This window comes from Hypanus sabinus, chromosome 18 (genome assembly GCF_030144855.1).
Source record: "Hypanus sabinus isolate sHypSab1 chromosome 18, sHypSab1.hap1, whole genome shotgun sequence".
Classification (NCBI taxonomy): domain Eukaryota; kingdom Metazoa; phylum Chordata; class Chondrichthyes; order Myliobatiformes; family Dasyatidae; genus Hypanus; species Hypanus sabinus.
Genome location: NC_082723.1, coordinates 40,799,922 through 40,814,660, shown reverse-complemented (window position 1 = coordinate 40,814,660; position 14,739 = coordinate 40,799,922). Strand labels below are relative to the sequence as shown.

Sequence of the window (14,739 nt, the reverse complement as noted above, 5' to 3'; positions counted from 1 at the left end):
GGGGTGTGCTCGGCTGGTGTCCGTGTTGGGAAGGGTTGACGTGTGTTCTGCTGGTGACTGTATTGGGAGAGTTTGGGGTGTGCTCTGCTGGTGTCTGTGTTGGGAAGGGTTGACGTGTGTTCTGCTGGTGACTATTGGGAGAGTTTGTGGTGTGCTCTGCTGGTGTCCGTGTTGGGAAGGGTTGACGTGTGTTCTGCTGGTGACTGTATTGGGAGAGTTTGGGGTGTGCTCTGCTGGTGTCCGTGTTGGGAAGGGTTGACGTGTGTTCTGCTGGTGACTGTATTGGGAGAGTTTGGGGTGTGCTCTGCTGGTGTCCGTGTTGGGAAGGGTTGACGTGTGTTCTGCTGGTGACTGTATTGGGAGAGTTTGGGGTGTGCTCTGCTGGTGTCCGTGTTGGGAAGGGTTGACGTGTGTTCTGCTGGTGACTGTATTGGGAGAGTTTGGGGTGTGCTCTGCTGGTGTCCGTGTTGGGAAGGGTTGACGTGTGTTCTGCTGGTGACTGTATTGGGAGAGTTTGGGGTGTGCTCTGCTGGTGTCTGTGTTGGGAAGGGTTGACGTGTGTTCTGCTGGTGACTGTATTGGGAGAGTTTGTGGTGTGCTCTGCTGGTGTCCGTGTTGGGAAGGGTTGACGTGTGTTCTGCTGGTGACTGTATTGGGAGAGTTTGGGGTGTGCTCGGCTGGTGTCCGTGTTGGGAAGGGTTGACGTGTGTTCTGCTGGTGACTGTATTGGGAGAGTTTGGGGTGTGCTCTGCTGGTGTCTGTGTTGGGAAGGGTTGACGTGTGTTCTGCTGGTGACTATTGGGAGAGTTTGTGGTGTGCTCTGCTGGTGTCCGTGTTGGGAAGGGTTAACGTGTGTTCTGCTGGTGTCCGTGTTGGGAAGGGTTAACGTGTGTTCTGCTGGTGACTGTATTGGGAGAGTTTGGGGTGTGCTCTGCTGGTGTCCGTGTTGGGAAGGGTTGACGTGTGTTCTGCTGGTGACTGTATTGGGAGAGTTTGAGCAGTGATCTGCTGGCCCCTGTTCCGGAACCAGCAGTTAAGGTGGGAGAAGTTGTAAATAATCAACTAAAACGCACACGCTTTCTCCTTGCGCTTTGCGAGTTAAGCAACTCCTCTCATTCCAGTCAATCACAGTGACTGCTGAAGCCTGTTGGGATTTTTTTTTAGTCGCTGTGACTATTCGCTGCAGCCTCGGGGAGTGCGGGAGCCCAGCTACGGGAGAGAGCGCTCGCTAGGGCATGCCTGGGAGCTTCACTGGAGAAGACACAAAGATGACAGAATGAATTCTCAGGTAAGACCGCAGACAGCCAAGCGGGGAGAGGAGTGCGGTTCTGTGGAGTCGCGTGTAATGCACTTTTTTTCCCCCCCAGGCTGTTGTGGCAGGGGGAATTTGCCTCTGTTTGTTAGGCTGGGCTGCGCGTTTGTTTGTCCTCTCTTGCAACACTGAATGTTGTACAAGTTTTATTTGGTCACACTGTTCGTACCGATTGCTCAATCGAGACCTTTACGTGAAAGGCTGAGCAAGCAAAAGCTCCAGCTGCTGTTTGCTGTACTGGAGAGGCTGGGGGGATGGGTTCCTCCCAGTTTCGGCGATCTGCACCACACACACCGCCTGAACTTTTAGTCTTCTAACACGCATTCAAAGAAAGCCCTTTTGTGCTGTGGCACTCCTGTGTTTAATAGATATAAATATAGCTCCTGACTTCTCCAAGTCTATTTTTTTCCCAAAGGGGAGGGTTTCACCGTTTATCTGAACGATTTTACAGTTGTGTACGAGTTGTAAAGAGAGAGATGTTTTAAACGAGAAAGCGCCATCCCGTAGATTTTTAACTCCTTATTTACAACTTGAGATTTGTCCTGTATTTGGTCGCCTGCGTCTGGCGGGTTTGAGAATTAGGTTGAATAGCCTGGAGAGAAAGAAAAATAAGTTGTGAAGATTTCATCTTGTCACGTTGCTGTCAGCAATGCTGAGATATGAGGTTGTAGCCTATTTTATTCCAACCATAAAGTAGATTTGTACAAATATCTGGTGTGCAATGATAACGGAAATAACCGCACGGCGCTTCACTCCAAATTAACCGTGCAGTGGCTGGGAGTGGGCGTTAAATACAAGCTGAGAATCCACGCCAGTGAACAATCCATCTGCTATTTCTGGTGTTGTGGAGCGTGCAGGGAACTTTATCGTCCGATGGGGCTTTAACATACCCCTCCAAGCAGAAAGGCCTGATTTCGAAAGACACACAGACACGCACACGCCGGAGGACTGATGAAGGTTTATGTCCCGCCGGAGTTGCAGCCTTACCCTGTAGTTCCTCCAGCTCTGTGTGTGTGTGTGTGTGTGTGAGCCCAGATTCCCACCATCTGCAATCTCTCTGGAGTCTGAGGTGATTTTGAAATGTTCTGTTGGGACGCCTGTTTTATACCCTTTAGAAAATTTACTTTAGTCGCAGGAGGCCATTCAGCCCTTTGAGCCTGGTACTGTATTGTTATTGTCACGCCTACCGAGATATTTCTGTTTGCCAGGCAGGCAGAGGAGAACAGAGTGTAGTCTTGCTCTGACAGTTATCAAGATTTGGTCTGATTGTAACCTCACCTTTGTATTCCCGTGTAGCTCTGATAACATTTTGCTTTCTTGCTTGTCAAGAATTTATCACCTTCCCACTTTATTCAAATACTTTACTTCCACTACTTTCTGTTTGAGGAAGAGAATTCCAGAACTAGTTATTCTCAGTGAGGGGTAAAATCATGTCATCTGTGGAAAATGGGTGACCCCCTTTTTTTAAAAAAGGGATTTCTGGTTCCAAATTCTCCCACATGAATCCTCTCCACATCCATCCTATAAAGCATGAGTTGCCAATCTTGTTTATGTCCTGGACCACTACCATTAAGTAGGTTGGAACCCCCTGCTGGAAAGGGAAAAAGTATTGTGGTTTAAGTTGCAATGGGTTTTTCCATTTGATCTGCACCTTGTACAGATCTGCATGTGGTCTGCTGATAGTGTGGGTGCCAAGCACAATGAATGACCAACTGGTGTGTACTGTGACAGCTGAACCATGGTTAAGGGTCTGCTGGCTTCTAGTGTCTTTGTACTAATTCTCATCAAGTAATTCTTTTACGATTTCTCAAACCTTAGAACCCACTTCTTTGCACAATCCCAAAGCAGAAAAGAAAACACTGCTGATGTTGCAAAACTGGTACGAAAATGAAGTCCTCAAAGTACTTGGGCAGACCATGCAGAGGGAAAGGAATGAAACTGATATTCCAGACCGCAGGCTTTTCATCAGAATGAGACGAAAAGTCATTGATCTGAACCATTAACTTTTCGCCTTTCTCCTCAGATACTCGCTGAGCTGCTGAGTGTTTCCAGTGATGTCTTTTTTTGATTCTTTTTGCCTGCTTCTGACAATGTCAGTTGTCTGCTAATGCCCTGGTGAAGCGTCTTGGGAGCCGTTTGCTATATTTGATTGTGCCACTGGGTCGCACGTGAATCTGCAGACACGGGTATTGTTCCGTGGGCAAATGTGATCCCAAATAAACATCCTTCACCAGTGATCCCAGTTAGTGAGTGACAGTCCAAGTTCCAAGTAAATTCCCTATCAAAGTACCCACATGTCACCTATACCACCCTGAAATTCATTTTCTTGCAGGCATTCACAGTAGAACAAAGAAATACAATAGAATCAATGAAAACCACACACAAAGACTAACAAGCAATGTGTAAAAGACAAACAGTGCAAATACAATGAAAAACTGAATAATAATAATTAGTAAATAATACTAAGAACATGAGTTGTAGAGTCCTTGAAAGTCAAGTCACTTTTTATTGTCATTTCAACCATAACTGCTGGTACAGTACAGAGTAAAAATGAGACAACATTTTTCAGGACCATGGTGTTACATGAAACAGTACAAAAACTAGACCAAACTACGTAAAAAACAACACACAAAAAAACTATACCGGACTACAGACCTACCCAGGACTGCATAAAGTGCACAAAACAGTGCAGGCATTACAGTAAATAATAAACAAGACAATAGGCACAGTAGAGGGCAGTAAGTTGGTGTCAGTCCAGGCTCTGGGTATTGAGGAGTCTGATGGCTTGGGGGAAGAAACTGTTACATAGTCTGGTCGTGAGAGCCCGAATGCTTTGGTGCCTTTTCCCAGACGGCGGGAGGGAGAAGAGTTTGTATGAAAGGTGCATGGGGTCCTTCATAATGCTGTTTGCTTTGCGGGTGCAGCGTGTGGTGTAAATGTCTATAATGGCGGGAATTGTATTCCGTGGTCAGTTCAGTGCCGTGGTGAGTGAAGTTATCCAAACCAACGCACACAAAATACTGGAAAGAACTCAGCAGGTCAGTTGACTTTTCCACAGACCTGCTGAGTTCCTCCAGTGTTTTGTGTGTGTTGCTTTGGATTTCCAGCACCTGCAGAATTCCTCGTGTTAGTGAAGTGGTCCGCACTGGTTCAGGAGTCTGATGGTTAATTCTGTGGTTTCGCCGTCAAGTTTCAGCCCGTTCTCACAGGGTATCATTTTGTGAAAAGTCGGTATTATCTAACCAGTTGTCCCTTTTGCATCTCTCCCCCAGTTTCTTTCATTGTGTGTCACGTTGGATGAGCATATACGCTGGGAGTTTGCATCGGTACAGCAGGGAGAGCAAGTGTCCTAAGCCCGTAACTTAGTGAGAATCTGTGCCCTTCTGAGAATTAGTTGTAGATTATTATTTATTCATATGTGGGGTCTTCCCATTACCAGATTTTCTTTACCACCTGACTACGAGATCTGATTCCTTCAGAGAATATGCTAAGGCTTCTGCAGAATTCGTTGATGAAATCTAGTTGCATTTTAACCTTTTCCCACTGAGTCTGAGTGTTTAAGTTCAATGATTTTGTGAATGTCTACTGGCGCTTCAGGTGGTGAGCTGCCACCTTGAATTTCTGCAGATCTGCCGGTGAGAGAGCCCCACGAGTGTGCTCCTGTCACCCGCACTTTGTGGGTGTTGGTGCCTGTGGTGCCCGCACCCTGTTGGGAGTCAGCTAGTGGAGCCCAGATGGAGTCAGCACCTTGAGCGAGGGAGAGCGATAATGATGGTGGGGGGTAGTGGGGGCAATGTGATGCTGAATTAAAAATTGTTGGCAGACATAAAAGCATGTCACAGCTGCCTGGCGCTGTTTTCAGTAAATATAGAGCGAGATCTGCAGCCAATCCTGGGCACTGTCACATGGTGCTGACTGGCTGACCCAGATTTTCATTTACTGCATAATCATGGGACGTACTTCGTCCAGAGAACCTGCAAAAGCTTTTGCAGGATTCATGGGCGAGGTCGAACTGTGTTTCACCCCTTTTGCATTTGCCCAAGTTTAAGACTTCATACTCGGTGAAGTTTAGAAAGCTATTTACACTAAACACGCCCACTGCTACTTTATCAGAGAAAGTTTCCAACTGAATCAAATGGCAGGGATCTGTATTTACTGTGGATTTTGGACCTTGTTGGGCTGTGTTATTCTGCCCTGCAAGGACAAAGCAAGCTGATTACACTAACCACTGAATCTCTTCACTGCTATTTTAGACTAATCATTACGGTCTAGGCATTCTGTTTGGCCGTGAGGTCCTGTTTGGCCAACCACAGAGTATCCACCTCTTTCCCGAAGCTTTCAAATCCTACCTGGAACATCATCTATGTCTACACATTGGAAGAGTCTCCTCGACCGTCATGGTGTCCTGGTCATTTTCCCACACTTTATTAACTAGTCTTCCAAAGCTGTGCTGCCTGTATCCTAATTCCCAACATAACCCATATCCCTATCACCTCTGTGCTCGCTGAGCTAGGTTGGATCCTAGTCAGGAAACGCATTTATTTAAAACTCGCATTTTTGTTTTCCTAAGGCTTCATGGCATCGCCCCTTACTATTTCTGTAACTTTTTACAGCTCTACAAGCCTCTGAAAGTTGTACTCCAACTATCTGCTCAGTCATAATTTTTTCGATTACGCTCAGTAATTCTGTCCGTGAACGTATCTCCGTTCATCTCCTATTTTCTCACAGAGACAGACTTTCTGTGACTTGATTCACTTTTGTCTGAAGCACTGTGGTGTATTTTGTTACAGTTACTATTATCGTGCATTATATATTTTGTGTAAATCAAGTATTTCAGGATGCATATTCCCAACCCCCTTTGTATTGCAAAGAATAATTACTGGGACTGATTATTTATGTATTATTGTGTTACTGTATTATTTATGTCATCCCTCTATTATGGACCAAGCTTATTCAGCTTGGAAGACTAAAGGTATACTACGATTTTCTGATTTATTTTTGGATAATTCTTTTATGTCTTTTGAACAATTATCTAATAAATATAATTTGCCTAGATCTCATGTTTTTTAGATATTTACAGATTAGAAATTTTTTAAACATTGTACTTCCTACCTTTCCAAATCTTGTTTCTTCGGGTATTTTGGAGAAATTGTTAGAACTAAATCCTTTTCAGAAAGGTGTAACATCAAATGTTTACAGTATAATTATGAAAATACGTTCAGAGGCCTTTTATAAGATTAAAAATGATTGGAAAGAGAACTTAACCTTACTATCCCTATTGAAAATTGGGATAAAATTCTTCAATTAGTTAATTTATCCTCTATATGTGCTAAACATTCATTGATACAGTTTAAATTAGTGCACAGGGCTCATATGTCCAAGGATAAATTGGCTCGTTTTAATTCCCATATAAATCCTATATGTGACAGATGTCATTCTGAGATAGCTTCTTTAACTCATATGTTTTGGTCATGTCCGCTTTTGAAAAAAATATCGGAAAGGCATTTTTGGTTTCTTTGTAATCTTTGTAATCTTTGGTTTACCAATGATAGAGTCAATTCATTTATCTTCTTTTGCTTGTCAGATGATTGCATTCCTTACATTAATGGCTAGAAGATCTATTTTGTTGAATTGGAAAGAAATTAATCCCCCTACCATATTTCATTGGTTTTCTCAAACTATGTTATGTCTAAGTTTGGAAAAAATTAGAAGTGTCATATATGACCCTTCTATTACATTTGAAAAAACTTGGAGGCCATTTATTCAATATTTTCACATGATGTAATTCGACCTTGTTCCAATCCTATTTGATTATATATATGTTGAGAGGATTGGAGTTGTGGACACTGATGATTCTTTGTCTTTTTATAGATACTTCCAATAGCCCATTTAAAAAAAATAATTTTCTTCCCCTTTTTCCTTTTTTTTCTCTTTATTAGTTAGTGGTTAGTTTGTTAGATTAGTTTTTCTTAGGGCAATAATTTTTTTTCTCTTTTTCTCTTTTCTTTTTCTCAACATGATATACCTAGTTTTTTGTTGTTGTTTCGTTTATATGTTAGTTGTATCATTCATGATTTGGGAAGACTTAACTATATTGTACTTATTGCTTGTGTCTCCTTTTATGTTCATTTTAATTTTGTAATCCCAATAACTCTGTATTAATCTTATCATGTTGATATTAATAAAAAGATTGAAAAAGAAAAGATTATTTATGTCTGTGTTAACACAAATACAAATTTTCGGGTGATGCAATCAATGCAGTGATTTGTACTTTTCCCCCCTTTGCCTCTCTTTGTGACGAGTGGAAATATCACCACCAGTTGGCAGGAATGGTATTTCACGTCTCGTTATTCTGCTGCTGTGTCTTCAAGGCTGCATATGTGGGAATAGCACAGACACCTGGCTCAATCACTTATAAAACTCTTCCTTCGCGGCTGAAGTTGAAATTTGCAAAAGGTGTTACAATCAGAATCAGGTTTATAATCACCAGCAGGTGTCGTGAAACTTGTTAACTTAGCAGAAGCAATACAATGATAATATGGAAAGAAAAATAAATAGGTAAATCAATTACAGTAGGTATATATATGTATATGAATCAATTAAAAATAGTGCAAGCACAGAAATAATATATATTAAAAGAAAGTGAAGTACTGTAGTGTTCATAGATTCAATGTCCATTTAGGAATTGTATGGCAGAGGAGAAGAAGCTGTTCCTGAATCTCTGAGTGTGTGCCTTCAGGCTTCTGTACCTCCTTCCTGATTGTATCGATGAGAAGAGGGCATGCCCTGAGTGATGGGAGGTCCTTAATAATGGTTGTCGCCTTTGAGGCGCCACTCCTTGAAGATGTCTTAGATACTACAGAAGCTAGCACTGAAGATGGAGCTGACTAATTTTACAACTTTCCGTAGCTTCTTCAGTCCTGTGCAGTAGCACTGACACCCTCCCCCATACCAGACGGTGATGCAGCCAGTTAGAATGCTCTCCATGGTATAGAAGTGGATTCTATAGAAGTGTATTCAGGTTCCAGGTCAATAGTACTCAGCTTTAAGTAATTAGCTTTACTCTTTTTGGTTAAAAAAAATTTTGGACCAGGACCATAATACATCTAATGAGTTATATACAATATTCATAAATCTCAGTAAGGTAAGAAAATTAACATCTGCATGCAATTTTTATTAATTTTCCCCATACTTTTAATTTCTGTATTTATTCTGATACTCCCAGTGAAAATTAGTCATACTGTAATTCAGTATTTTGGCTGAGTTGCACACTTGGGAAGAGTCAACTCTTGTTACAGATCCTGACTCTAATCTAGCTTCACACCAAGTAAAATACCGGTGGAATTCCAGGCGGGCAGTGCTGATACAGCCCTGGGTGCTGGGGGAAGTGCTGTACCTGTGAAAACGTGCGTGAGTGAACACTGTCAGAAAGAGTACTGAAAGAGCTCCGAACCATTGGAGTGACTGTAAAGTTAATGGGCCAGTCTCGAAGGGAGGCTACGTCCTTATTGAAGGTGCCATCTGTTGGATAAAATTTTTAACTGGTGTGTGATTTATATTCTCAGGTGAAGAAGAAAAGGAAAGTATTCCCTTTTCTGAGTCCAACATTTCCCCCTCGATGAATTTCACTTGGTTGGTTTAACTGTGCATTTGTTTCTAAATTCTATACATCTATCCTATTGATTTATGTAGCAATAGGCAATAGTTATTTGAGAAATTTCGTGTGTGTAGAGCTTTTTTTCATCATTCAGAAAGAGACGATAAACGTATTTGAGATTTCTGGATTTTTCGTTGAATCAGAAGCTGGAGTGCAGCCTTGTGGTATCTGGTAGGGTTTGTGCTCAGAGTTCAAAGTAAGTGTAATATCAAAGTTCATGTTTGTCACCATATTCTACCCTGAGCTCACTTTCGTGCAGGCATTCAGAGTAGAACAGAGAAATACACCAGTGAAAAGCTACACGCAAACACCGACAAACCAACGTGCAAAAGAAAAACTGTGCAAATACAAAATGACAGACAAGTCAAGATGACAATAAATAAATAATACAGAGAACACGAGTTGTAGAGTCCTTGAAAGTGAGTCCGTAGGTTGTGTCATCACTTCATGCTGCTGGTACAGCCAATTAGACATTAAACATAGCTGATCAGGGAGCGGTGGTGGAGAGAGAAACAAGGTTAACGTTTCAGATTGATAATCTTTCATTAGCTCGTTGAGCTGAGACGTTAGCTCTGTTACTCTCTCCACAGATCCTGCCGTGCCTGATAATTGGCAGTCCCTGTTTTTACGCTGTCCTAACGGGCACCCTGAGCTTTGATTGGTTTAGCGAACACTCAGGGGATCAGCTTCCTGGCTCCAAATCCTTGGCCTCATCAATGCCAAAGTGGCAAATGGCTTTCCCGAGGGTTTCAGGCTGGATTGGCAGTTACTCAGACCAAGCCATTAATTAATACCTTTTGCTTTTTTCTAGATGTCAATAGCGGTAGTAACAATAAAATTTGGGCCACAATATAAATCTATGAAGAAGATGATTTTTTGAAATGAACATGTTTACCAAAATCCTTTTACCCTTCATTTTGATAAAATGTTCTACTGGGTATATCCTGCTGAGAGTGAGCAAATCAATGGCGTAACTAATAGTGGTTTCTTTCTTTCAGTAGACTGTTTGTAGAGTGGTCTAGTATGAATGATATAGTGTCAATTTCCAGCACGGCAGGAGATGTAGCCCCTGCCATTACTTGATGACAGGCCTGTACCCACCAGGACTGATTCCTAGTTTTGTCCGTTCACTGCCGTACAGTGGGAAGCGATTAGCAGTCAATTCATTATGACAAACTTTAAACAGGATTAGAAGATGAGAAATGAGTGCAGGAGTAGACCATCTGGCCTGTTGGGCCTGCTCTGCCATGGCTGATCTGGCCCTGGGCTCAGGTCTACCTACATGCCCTTTCTCCAATACTCTTAATGCAAGAATCTATCCAGCTGAGTCATACATGGGTTTAATGAGGTAGCTTCTACTGCCTTCCTGGGCAGAGGATTCCACAGTCCTGCTACTCTCTGGGAAAAGGTTTTTCCTCATCGCTGTCCTAAATTTATTCTCCCAAATCCAGAGGCTCTGTCCGCCAATTCTAGTCTCACTTAGCAGTGGAAACAACTTTACTATCTCTATCTTATCTATTCCTTTCATAATTTTATATGTCTATGTAAGGTGTCCTCACGTTTTTCTGAATTTCTGTGAGTATGTTCCCAGGTAACTCGATTCCTCCTCTGAAATCAACCTGGTAAACCTCTGCACCATCCCAAAGCTAGTGTGTCTTTCCTCAAGTAAGGAGACCAAATCTGTGCACAGTACTCCCCTGTTCCCTCAGACCTGTAGCCCATATGTGGTATCATTCAGCCTAATATTTTACAGTGAAAACCTTCTGAGCCCTGGCTTAGTACTTGTGTGTTTTCAGTGCTCGTTGGGTACGTTCCACTGCATTTTAATGTCGGAGTGATGTCAGTTTAGACTGTGGAATTGGAGATGATCTCGGAGCATAGTCTCACCACTAGCTCTTTTCGGACAGTGCAGAGGATGGGCTGGTTTGTTGGTTGTGGGTGCCGTGTTTAATGGGGATCTGTGGTGTGTGGGCAAATCCGTCCTGAGCTGCTTTCTACCAGGTTGTGAGTTCCTTAAGTTCAGCACATGGAAACCTCAAAGGATAGTGAGTTGCAGATTCGGATGCACATGGGAGCAAGGATTGTTGTTTATGATGAGGGCCTCCGCTGGGAATGTTCCTGATTGAGTGGAAGCTAAAGGCTGTGCTGAGGGTACTTTTACTGTGCGATTTTTGACCTCCCTGTGAACTCATTGCCATTCCTTGATCTGGTGCCTGCTTTGACTTCTCCTTTTCAAAGACTTGGCTTGCCAAAGCAGCATACGGGCAGTCACAAGGCTGAGCTGGAACTTCTTGCTGAAATATCTCACAGACAGCTCGTCTCCCTGAGAGGGAAGTGGTACGGTATCATTCAGATCTCGGGGGTGGAGTGGGAGGGGTGGATTTAGTAGAATTTGGCAATCATACAAAGAAGAGCAGCTTGTCTCCCACTTGTCTGTCTTCCCCCCCGCCCCCCCCATGTCTCTGGGGCGTACGTTTAGTCCATTTCTCAGGTTCATCTCTATGGGTTAGTTCAGACTAAGGGTCTTGGAGAGCCCTCACCCTGACTCGACATCAAACATGGAATAGGCACAAGGGTGCTGAGTGAAGGATTAGTCACCATCATTTTTAAAAAAATGCCCATGTATTTCCATTTTCCCTGTTGGCAGCAACTACAGACTTCACTTCAGCAATGAAAAAGTGAAGGGTTACACCCTAGAGGATCTAATGGAGGGCTCATGGGTATAGATAGAACCATGAGAACCAGGGTTGTGTTGAACACTGGGCTCTGTGTGGTGTTGTGCAAATCCACTCCACCCCAACCTGTCTAGGCTGAAGTCATCACCAGATTCTTCTGCAGTGGAAATATGGTGCTGGGAACTGTATTTATTTGATAAAGGCAAGAATTTCCCCATGCCAGGTCCTGCAGGCAGCCTAGACTGTTTCACCCTGAATAGATCTGGATCTATCAGATGCAACTGGGGAAGTGATTAATGTTACAGTAGACCTTTCTAGACTTGTTAGTTGAGTTTAGCTACGTTTTGGTCATCATTTGATGATAAAACCCAAAATAGAAAACTAGACAATACCAGACGGCGTATATACAGAGTGGGCTGAATCAGCTTTTTAAGTTTGGTGACCTTTCCACGATCCTAAGCAGAGGTCTTGGGTTCATCTTCAAATGTTCCCATTTCGGTAAATTTTGAGCAAGACCAGGCCCACACTCCCACCAAGCAGCAGCGCAACACCCTTAGCCTTCCCATGCCTTTCCTTGCATGATTGAGATGCAAAGAACCAGCATCCAAGCCTTCGATGAGGCACCAAGGAAGTTCCATGGAACACCATGGAACACCAGCAGCAGCTCAGCTGCTTGGCTAACTTTGCAACAGACGGTCTGGGTGAAACAGAAATAAAAAATAACAAAAAAAAAGAACTACAACATTTTAATAATTTGAAAAATATAAGCAAAGAAATATTTTAAAATGTATATAATTTGCATTTTCCTCTGCTTCCTAACTAGTAGCATACAATCTGATTGAAGTCATTGGTTTCACCAATCCTGGAAAGAACTGACCTGGCGTGGAATCCAAGAGTGTAGTAATAGGGAATCTCACTGAGATTGGGCTCCACCTTCCAAATCTGTCAGTGCAGTCAGGACTTTTTTTCTCTGTTTGATAGTGTATTCATAGATGTTTTGTACTTGCTGCTGTTTGAATTGCCAAATGTTGCTTCTGTTCAGCAGTAGCCAGCAAGGTCTGGCCTTGTGTGGAGTTACTCCTCTTCTGCCTTCATCTCCATGGCAACTTGTATGGCTAGCAATTTTGACCCACACAGTGCATCCTTTCTCTTGTTTTCAGAACTGGTGATCTGCATGAACACCTTGTTCTAGCCTGGTATCATCTTTCGATGGTGGTGTAAGATCGTTCACCTGAAAGCTATGCTGTTTTCCTCTGCTGGATGCTCTGCTGAATATTTCCACCGATTTCTGTTTTCATTTTTTTTTTGCTTTCCTATTATTATTTACTTGTAAGGTGGTGGGGTGGGAGGAGGATCTCATTGAAAGGCCGAGACAGTGTGGATGTGGAGAGGATTTTCCTACAGTGGAAGTCTTGGGCCAGAGGACACAACCTCAGATTACACTTATGCCCCTTTAGAACGCAGAGATGAGAGTTAATTTATTTAGCCATTGGTAGGGATTCATTACCACAGACTGCTGTGGAAGCCAAACCATTGGGTATATTTGAAGTTCAAGTTGATAGTTTCTGGGTTAGTAAGGGTGTCAAAAGTTATGGGGAGAAGACAGGAGGATGGGGTTGAGAGGGATAATAAATCAGCCGTGATGGAATGGCAGTGCAGACTCAATGGGCCGAGTGGCCTGATTCTGCTTCCACGTCTTATGGTCTTCAATAGAAGCCGATTATTTCATTGCTTTTTGATTTGTACAAATAGAGTGGTATGATTAGTTCACAATATCTGATCCTTCCCAGTTAAATTCTTCCCTTAGTACTTGCAGAATGAGAGAGGAGAAGTGAGTTTTCCCATTGTTGGGCAGTGTTTACATCAGTCCCTGTTGCAGAACCTTGTATCACTCAGCTTGTTAATTGAGTGAGTTAACAGCTTCGCCCGCAATTTAATTGGATTCTTTTAATCTTTAATGACCTGGAAGTGAAGCAGAACGGAAGAATTGCAGCCCCCAGGTGTAATGCACACAGCACCTCGCTTATCGCATTAGTTCTGCTCTGGTGCTTGTACAGAGCTCAATGCAACCCTGTTATGGGTGACATTTGCGATTAGCTCGATTGCCTTCCTTATTTGTATGCCTTGAAGTTTACGGTATTGGTAATGTGGATGGGATATTGAGGGAAGTGGCTGTAACTTCTAAAGTCACATTATTTTAATATATCGGGGTTCAGTGAAGAAGGCCGGGGAAGGGATGTAGGGCAGTTATTAATAGGGGGGCATGAATGCAACAGTTTAATGCCTCTGTCGTCAGTGACACTGTCCTCAAGTGGCTGTCTTGCAATATTCTTGCAGCTGCATTGGTGCAGTCAGCCTAGGCTCCACTGAGCCACAACGCAGTGACAGCGCCGGAGAATGGAGGAAACTGAGAGGCGAAAAGCTCGAGATTCCTAGCCTTGGTCCGTAACCAAAGAGCAAAAAAAAAGACAGTTTGCAAATCTGAGATAAAATAGGAAGTTCTGGAAATACTCAACTGTTTAACCAACATCTGTAGAAAGAGTGAGAGAGGTGATATTTTAGGTGGTTGACCTTTCATCAAAGCCATGAGAACAAGGCATGTTGTAAGTTGCAGAGAAGGACGATGGATGTGGAGATAGGGTAGAGACTGAATGACACAAAGGCTGGTGGCATCGGCTGAGTGACGTTATTTTTTGATCAAAGCTGATTCTTTCTCAAGGAGGTATAAATAAGAGACTGACAAGGAAAGATGGGAATTGGGAGGAATGCAAGAACTATGGGATTTATCTTTTCTAAAATCAAAGACAATGCTGAGGTACTTAGCGGTCAGCAACAATCATAGAGAAAATATCCTGATTTATTATTACGTCCTGTAATGTTTATGCATGTTAAATGATCCTGCATTAGAATGCAGGAAGAACCAGATGGGGAGTTGTGCTGCTCCCCACTCCTGTGTTAGACCCAGGGAAGTGAAGCTGTGCCTACACATTCAATTATTGTCCAGAGATCTCAGTTTCAACTCCTGCCAGCATTCTCCCTCCTTGCTTGATATTTCTAATACTTTTATCATCCCTGGTCCTCCTGTCAACACAACG

The 14,739-nt window shown here is 42.9% G+C and overlaps 1 protein-coding gene across 2 annotated transcripts in view; it reads left to right on the top strand.

The window, feature by feature from the left end:
- Nucleotides 1–1,150: 1,150 nt before the first annotated feature.
- The window catches only part of LOC132407550 (retinoic acid receptor RXR-alpha-A), a 129,492-nt gene continuing 115,903 nt past the window's right edge, over nucleotides 1,151–14,739 (top strand). Inside the window, exon 1 of one of the 2 annotated variants that reach the window (XM_059994254.1) lies at nucleotides 1,151–1,288. The gene's annotated coding sequence lies outside the window, so the exon portion shown is untranslated. The remainder of the gene's footprint in view (nucleotides 1,289–14,739) is intronic. The other variant, XM_059994257.1, reaches the window with a different exon arrangement.